An 8,105-nucleotide genomic window follows, 5' to 3' on the forward strand; every position below is an offset into this window, starting at 1 on the left:
AGAAGTGTGGGAGCCAAGCGTCAGTCCGATCGCTGCCCCCCCGCGCGGCTCGGACACGTCAGAATCACCAATGATAAGGGACACATTCAGCGAGTAGGTGCTGAAGGATGAAACCAAGCAGCATTAGAGAGAGAATTCAAAAAATCCTTGCAAATTTCTGCTCACACCGTCTGCACACCTGCCCACATTTTTGGCATAAGTGTCTTTTCCTGAGTCCGAACGTAAGCATGTGTTGGAAAGGTGCAAAAATTGTGGGAGCACGCAGGGCGCCCGCTAAGTGGTCGGAAATGTTAAAGAGGGAGGGGAGTTTCAGACTACTAGCTATGAATATTCAAGCGTCCATTAGTATTAAAACAGCAAATCCAGCAATCCCTTTTACCTCAGAGATGGTCTGTTGTACATAAGATTAATATTGGTGTTTCTTCAGGGTTTGGAATGATAGTATGGGTTAGTTGTTTTGTTATTTATGTCAAATAAAAAGCTGCTTGAGCTATTTTTTTCCTCTTGTCATTTGAATTTGCTCCACTCCGAAAAAGTGATGGTGGATATTGGGTGAAATCCACAGAGGATGAGTTAGTGGCGGTGGCCGGTTTGTGCGTATCGTATCGGATGGGAACATTTATGTTTCACGCTGCTGGAGGGGATTCTGAGACGGTGCTGTTAGGTCGGACAGTTATGTAGATTAGAGGGTTGTCTTTGAATGTTAAAAAAAATTGAAGTAGTCATTTTAGAGGCAATATATGGAAAATTTTGTCACTTCCACGGTTTGATGAGGCCAGTTGAAATAATTAGAATAGGTCAAAAAGTCTGGTGTAGAAGGGAGCATTATCTTACGGATGTTTATATATTTATATATTCTGGTTGTGCTTTTCTTAGTTAAATGTAATTAAACTTGTTTGGTGGTTGGGTTTCTTTAATGGTAAGGTTTAAGATCCTTACAATTACGTTCTGGTATTAAGAGCATTTTACATTCTAGTGTGAAAACAGTATGTTCGCAACGTTTTTTGGGCATACTGTGCGCTAGGTCGAATAAAAGAATTTTGTCTCTCGGATGCTGTAATGTTCAACGCTTGTGATTCAAGTGGATGCGGTCGAGGTGAAGATCCGAATTGCCTTGCAGTCGAACAACACGGGCGCGCGAGAGATCATGGTCGGCGCGCGATGTGGTCTCCCGGACAGGCTTAGCCGTCTGCTAACCTCAGCATCCACAAAGCAACCTGTGACAGTCCTGATAGCGGCGAGGCACAGAACCGTGAGCGAATTTAGAGTGGTCTTCGGCGGGTAATGGCCGCCTAAGACGATTGGTCGTGTGACACTCGCGTTAAAATGGCAGTTTGTGAACCTTAAACAGTGCAAATAAATCCAAGGGTTGTCAAGTAATTTCACGGGCAGGAGGAGATTGTATAGTGCAAGAAAGAGGGCGCCTTTCGTATCGTGCGATGTAAGCAAGGTGGCTAAAGTGCGCTGTCAGAGGGTCAATGTGACTACAAGCAAGGGAGGAGACACGACAAAATCTGGAAGAAACGGAAAGTTCGAGAGGGATGTACAGAATGGGGATATGGATATTGTGCAGGGTGCGTGGTAACCTTTCCGCTGTGAGAGTCGCCATAATGGGGGTCCAGGCGCAAGTCCTAAGAAACCTGGTCCGAGTAAGTTAGGGTAATGGCAGGGACAAATGTCGGCCATAGCAAGTAGTACTGTAGAGGGGGGTAAAATCAATAGCGCATAGGCAGGTAAACCAGTATCCTGATCAGTGGCTAACTGGTTACCGAGGTGCTCCTTTAGACAGGAGCGCTGTAGGGGTTCTTTTTCAGATTGTATTGGTTATAGTCTGTAACTGAGATCAGGTAGGTTGTGGGAATTGTCCTGTATGTTAACCCAGTGGCTTTTTTAGTGCAATGACTGAGAGTGGGGGGGGATACCCAAGTTATCCCAATGGTGCAAGAGACTGGTAAAGTCTGGTTCGTCCCTAGAAATTAATATGACAATACTTCGACAAACTGTTATGACTTTTCTTGTCCTACATTTAAACAGACACAAAGACGAGCTGATATACAGTTCATTAGGAATCACTGTGATATCTTTTGTTTGAAACCAGGTGGTTCAATAGAAAGGGGGGAGCACGGGGACCGAGGCCCGCCGAGATATTTATTCAACTGATCACAATCGTAACTCTCTGGCTACTCATGGGGAATTTCGCGCCCGGGCAAGGCTGAGCAAGTGAGAAGAGACATGATAGGCAACACAGATGGAGAACAGGCGGGCGGCCTTGGGGTGTATCAAGTAACAGCCAAGACTGTGAGGTGTGTAGCACAGTGGACTAGTGAGCAGGAAAATTTTGGCAAACGTGGTTATTTCAGGCTTGGAAGGATGTCGGATTTCGAGATTTTTGTTTTTGGTCGCGCGCTGGTTAGGGTTCTCGTTTTATGATTTAGAGGGTTGGGTCTAAATGCTGCAGGTTGGTGTGAAAGAATAAAAAGTTAGTGCCCAGAGCAGGTAGGTATTCTGTGCAACCCATCAGAGAAGCAAAATTTGAATCAAAACGTGTGACAGTTGAGTGTTGTTGCTGAAAATGCCAGCACTGTAAATCATATCTGATCAGACCAAACCCACACTATCCATCACATTTACTCTGAGGTGTAATTAAAGACATTTTCTTCCAAAACAAAAAAAACCCTGTATGCAAAGGCAGGTATAATTATAGAATTATTATAAGTGACCCGTGAGCCCTTTGCATCAGTGACTTAGCATGTGCTGAAAACCAAGAAAAGAGGAGTCTAATTACAGCCTTCATAGCTCTTCATGTTTCTTGGCTCTCCACTTTAATCTTGTTACGATTAACCCTAGTGTGGACCCCAGAAGCAGATTCAACTCAGACTCAAATTTAAAGATTGTTAGTTTATTGCCTCTTGGTAGTAGTAAGTCCGTGGTGCATGGAAGGTGGTGATGCGACATGCCTGATGGAACGGGAGGTTATACAGGTGGTTAAGGAGCGTGCAGGCAATGGCACGGATGAGATTAGCAGTCAGCAGATGAGCGACAAAGTTAATTTTCCGCAGTACTAAGAATTTACAAACTAAGATTTCTAACTAGAACTTGAAACGCTTGTATAATAAGGGCCGTGAGAAGTTTACCACATGGTGAGTGAAACAATCTGGTGTCAAGTGACTAAAGTGCTGGTTTCTTGTACTGCTCGTGATTGTGTATAGAAGCCAGGCGTGCCCAATAATGCCGGTCACGCGCAAGGCCCCCCCTGAGATAGATGTGCTCACCTCACACAACCACACCGGGAGGAAGACACAGGGAAAGACTGACAGGGAAAAACAAACAGAAAACACAGGGAATCTGGAGATTCAGACCGGGCGTGACATATACAAAACTGGCCCCGCAGTTCACACAGACCGCACTGATGAGTATTTGTTGTCTTCCCCATTCCTCCATGCAGTTATTGCAGAGCACCGACTAATTCCTTCAACCCAGAGAGACTGAACCAGGGAATGATCATCTACCATCAGCAGGCTGCCGATGACACACAACGACTCTTTTCATTGGAGGCCACCATGGGCTCCCAAGGATCGGACCGCTAATCTACTGGAGATGACATCACCCAATGACACTCCTCTAACAGGTACAAATTATTCTTTACATGAAGTACATCGTAAAAGAGGGGAAAAAAGAATTGTCATGAAATGAAGGAAATAATTTTCCCACCAAAGGATTGCACAAAGGAAGAAGCATTGATCAGTTTAGTCACTCCTTCAACCTGTCAATCATTGTATCCTACTATGATGTGGTCTGTAGGTGTCTGACGTTGACCCTGAGTGGAGGTGGGATCGATCCCTGACCGCGTGGACGGTTCCGCATCACTCAGGTGGCCAGTCAGCAGAAAGACTTCGAGGTCATCGTTCCACCGACACATACACGGTTGAGGCACAGCCATGATCCGGGAATGGCCCATCACTGACTTTCACTCACACTGAGTTTGTCTGAGCACTGAGCGCTGTTCTGTTTGTTCAAAGGGTATTAGGAGATTCATTCGTAAAAGGGCGTGTTCATAGGTGTCGTGGATCTAATAATGTTGTATTGCAATGCACAAACAGTACTATTTTGGATAATTCCGTGTTAATATGCTGTTGGAATGGATGCAGCTTTGTGAAAAGACACACACTTCCATCTATTTTTTTTTGCATTATTTCACATCAGTCTTATGTGTCTTAGTGGTTTGCAACAATGACTGCTTCAGATTTGGAAATCACAAATATCTGATAGATTTTCCCTTAATCAAATGGGGAACACTCATACCTTGTGTGATGCAATTAATATAGTGTGTTACTAGTTTGTTATTGTGCTAATTTTGGTTATATTTCATTAGGGCGGTGTTAGGAATCAATCCCTAACTGTAAATATCAGGAGGCAATCGTACATCATAACGTGATACACGTCAACTATTCACAGCCGACCACGACACACTGAGAGACACTTTACCATTGTGGCAAATACGGAAATCAGGAAGCCAGTCTGCCCTGCACCGCTCACATCAGTGTCATACCTGTCAATGATGAGACTCCTGTTGTCACAACCAATAAGGGTCTGAAGGGGAGGATGACAATATACACACATTTATATACACTCATCAGAAGAACGTTAGATATGATTGTTTTCAGCCCAAATGAGGGCATCACCTTTTTTGATTAAGAGAGCTGGATAGAATTACTTCCATTTTTTTGGGGTCAAATAGGAAATACACACGATTAGGGAGTTCTCAAATGGCAAACCTTTAATTGGGGAAAATTTTGAACTATACGCGATAATAATTTATACCAGTTATAGGGTTTCCTTCAAGTGTATGTTTGTGCTTATGTAAAAAATAAATTTTGGAGATATATTTTGATCAAATCTTTTCAACTCTCATATATCAATATGCTAAATAGCCTTGGTATTATATTTTTGTTTTTATTATTTCGGTTATTGTAGTTTTTATTGGCTACTGAAAATATGTGCAGCTTGAAGATATTATTACATCAATAAAGTTAAAAGAGTTTATGGGAATGCTTTTATTTGCTTTTAATGAGAGTTTAGATGAGAAGATGATACTATTTTCATGTTTGTATGAGAAATATGAAGCTGCTGTATAAAGCCACAGGCGCTTACTTAGCTAGCTTAGCTAGTAGCAGGTTCTAGTCTTTACGCTATGAGAACTCAGCTAAGATAAGCTAATGGCCTCATACTTTAGTTTCATAGCGTACGTTTGATCTTCTTGTGTAACTCGTAACAAAGTGCAAAAGTTAATTTCCCAAAACGTTAAAGTGAAAACTATTTTTTAGGCTAGCTACAGTTAATAGCCTTCCGTGTCTCGTTTCCTCAGGTGTGGGTGGGTTCAGTGACAGAAATCACCAGCGATGATCTTAGAGCAGAGGACTTGGACACTCTTGAGTCTGGGAGCTAGATTCATCATCACACCACCCACACGGCCACCTGGCCCTGAAGAGCGCCCCCTCCAGACCCGTCCTGAACTTCACCCAAATCACATACAAACCAAGCAACTGATTCCGTGCACAGCGTGAGTATATTTAGCTATTTGTAGTACCTTTCTTTAAACTTTAGACCAATGGAATTAGCTGAATAAAAAAAAACCCTCTCTGTTTCTTGATGTCTGACTCGTTTGTGTGTAGGTGCTTCATCGGGTGGCTTTCACTTCCAGGTGAACGACGGCGTGAACTTTACCCCTCGCCGATCTTCAGCACAACTGCCTACTCTCTGGCCCTCACCCTGCAGAGATCATCCCATGGAGGCTACCCAGGTGAGTTTTTACAATCAAAAAACCTGGATTGACACTCTGCCATAAAGTATGGTGACTGGTGGTAGGAGAGGTTCTTAGGCTGGCATTTTCCTGCTCAGTCCAGTGCATGTGTTTTTTTTTTTTTTTTTTTTCATCTAAACTAGTCATACAGCCTGTGAATCCATCTTGTAAACCAAGGTATTTGGACCACTCTTCAAGTTCATTAAAAGATTTATTAGATAGAAATGTACTATCATCAATGTATTTATTGTTTCCATTTTCTTCCACATTTTTTTGTTTAAACAATTAATAGTTAGTAGCATCATTCCTCCTGTGATTATTGATCATATGGAATCTGAAAAGGAAAGCAAATGTAGTGCAGTTTTTGTAACAATGGCACTGGGTGCATCCCTGGTCTAAGTATTATGTTTCTGCCTACCAAACAGATTACAACACATCTTCCAATTTTGTTCAAGAATTAAGCGGTTCTAACTTGTAAGCAAACTCACGTTTTAGTATACATATTAGTATAACGTTCAAGGTTACCACAGTGAATCTGATATCTAAGTATAGAACATGTAATACTTAGTTGTTGATTTCTTTTCTTTAAATCTTAACAATATACATTTTTATATAATATTTTTTTAGAAAGAAGAAAAAAAGTCACTCACTTGCCAATCAATTTTTTACTTGCTGTAAGCCCATCTGCCTTTTTGTGGCCTTTTTAACTGGAAGCATGGTGATGTCTACTGAAAATCCATTGCACCAGGATATTTCCCGCCCTCCTGTCCGTTGCTGTCAATAGCTTTCCTGTCTCTCTCACTGTGTCTTTTTTACCTTTTTTGAAGGCTCTGTGACACCAATCTTGACCTGGGACTTCAGGCCATAACCAACATGTCAGCGGCATCAGAAGACACCCCTCGTGGTGTTTGCAGTGACACACTCTTCCTAAACTTGGCGCCTGTCCGACGATTGCCCGACAACTCTACCGAAACATTTCCTTTTCACACAAAGCATGGTAGGGAACTGTGCCTGTATGTGTGTTGTTGTTGTTGTTCTAAGAAAGCATTTAATTGACTTCTCAAATTCCACAATGCCTTTTCATCTTTGGTCATTGCTTCGTGTCTCAGTGAATGATGGTTATATTGTACTCCAGAACCGCACAGTCCGTGGGATGGTCGGCAGCAGACTCTTTCTCTTTCACCGTGTCCTGCCCTCCTGCTTTCCTTCCTCCGCACATCTTCACCATCCTAATCTCCTACCAGTAACAAACATCACAAAAGTGCTGAACACAAGACCAGACTACTGAACAACGCAGTACTGTGTGCAAAAATCTCCCTTTCTTTTTCGATCTTTATTTTTACCAGAGAGACTATACACTCACCTAAGAATTATTAGGAACACCATACTAATACTGTTTGTTGACCCCTTTCGCCTTCAGAACTGCCTTAATTCTACTGCATTGATTCACAAGGTGCTGAAAGCATTCTTTAGAAATGTTGGCCCATATTGATAGGATAGCATCTTGCAGTTGATGAGATTTGCGGGATGCACATCCAGGGCACGAAGCTCCCGTTCCACCATCCCAAAGATGCTCTATTGGGTTGAGATCTGGTGACTGTGGGGGCCATTTTAGTACAGTGAACTCATTGTCATGTTCAAAAACCTTTGAAATGATCGAGCTTTGTGACATGGTGCATTATCCGCTGGAAGTAGCATCAAGGATGGGTACATGGTGGCCATAAAGGGATGGACATGGTCAAACAATGCTCAGGTAGGCCGTGGCATTTAAACAATGCCCAATTGGCACTAAGGGGCCTAAAGTGTGCCAAGAAAACATTCCCCACACCATTACACCACCACCACCACCTGCACAGTGGTAAACAGCATGATGGATCCATGTTCTCATTCTGTTTTACGCCAAATTCTGACTCAACCATCTGAACATCTCAACAGAATTTGAGACTCATCAGACCGGCACATTTTTCCAGTCTGCAACTGTCCAATTTTGGTGAGCTCTTGCAAATTGTAGCCTTTTTCCTATTTGTAAGAATATGAGTGGTACCCGAGGGGTCTTCTGCTGTTGTAGCCCATCCGCCTCAAGGTTGTGTGTGTTGTGGCTTCACAAATGCTTGTGCTGCATACCTCGGTTGTATAGTGGTTATTATTCAAAGTTGCTCTTCTATCAGCTTGAATCAGTTGGCCCTGTGAAGCCACAACACACACAACCTTGAGGCGGATGGGCTACAACAGCAGAAGACCCCTCCGGGTACCACTCATATCTTCTACAAATAGGAAAAAGAGGCTACAATTTGCAAGAGCTCAC

At 42.8% G+C, this 8,105-nt stretch overlaps 1 protein-coding gene across 1 annotated transcript in view; it reads right to left on the reverse strand.

Annotated features, from left to right (window-relative positions):
- The window catches only part of LOC116704240 (chondroitin sulfate proteoglycan 4), a 31,256-nt gene that overhangs the window by 5,221 nt on the left and 17,930 nt on the right, over positions 1-8,105 (reverse strand). The window lies entirely within an intron of this gene.

This window comes from Etheostoma spectabile, chromosome 16, assembly GCF_008692095.1.
Source record: "Etheostoma spectabile isolate EspeVRDwgs_2016 chromosome 16, UIUC_Espe_1.0, whole genome shotgun sequence".
NCBI lineage: Eukaryota > Metazoa > Chordata > Actinopteri > Perciformes > Percidae > Etheostoma > Etheostoma spectabile.